The sequence below is a fragment of the Cynara cardunculus genome, assembly GCF_001531365.2.
Source record: "Cynara cardunculus var. scolymus isolate 2C chromosome LG 15, CcrdV1, whole genome shotgun sequence".
In the NCBI taxonomy this organism is placed as follows: Eukaryota; Viridiplantae; Streptophyta; class Magnoliopsida; order Asterales; family Asteraceae; genus Cynara; species Cynara cardunculus.
The window spans coordinates 1,506,842-1,507,600 of NC_037542.1; positions in this window are offsets into that span (position 1 = coordinate 1,506,842).

Genomic DNA, 759 nt, shown 5'->3' on the forward strand with positions numbered 1-759 from the left:
CGTATAAGGTAGAAAGAGAAAGAGTGGACATGTCATTTGACATCTTGAGACACATGGAAAAGGTGCCCCAAGACTCAGAAAGACATTCTAGAAACTTAGTCAAGGTTTCAGAATTAGAATATTCCCTGCCTACAACCCTAAGATCAATAAGAAGGCAATTAAATCTTTGATGTACTTCAGACAGCGTCTCAGACTTTCCACAGAGAAAGCTTTCATACTGTCTTACTAGAATGATCTTTCTAGTCTCCTGAACCTGAGWGGTTCCTTCATATTGGACACAAAGTGTATCCCATACGGATTTAGAAGTTTTGAGTTTCATCATTGAGTGATAGATCTCATCAGGAAGAGATATAGCTATTATAGACCAAGCACGCGTGTTTATAGCTATCTTCTTCTTGTCCTCATCGTTCCACTGATGTGGAAGCTTTAGAATCTGCCGTTCAGGAATCGCGGCAGTCGTTGCTGTTGTTGGAACAGCCGAAACAATAGCAAATGAAATATATGGTCCATTTTCTATGTAATGTCGAATTTCAGGATCCACACCTTCCAGAAAGAGGGACATCCGGTTCTTCCAGAGACTAAAGTTGTCACGGACAAACCGGGGAGGTTTAGCAAGAGAGCCATTATCTTTTGTGTGTGTGTGTGTTTGCAATTTGTAAATCCATTTGTAAGCAGTAAAGTTATCTAAGAAGAGATAAACTAATRCAAAAAAATAGCCAAACACAAAGTAAGAGAGAAAACACTGCTCTGATACCACTT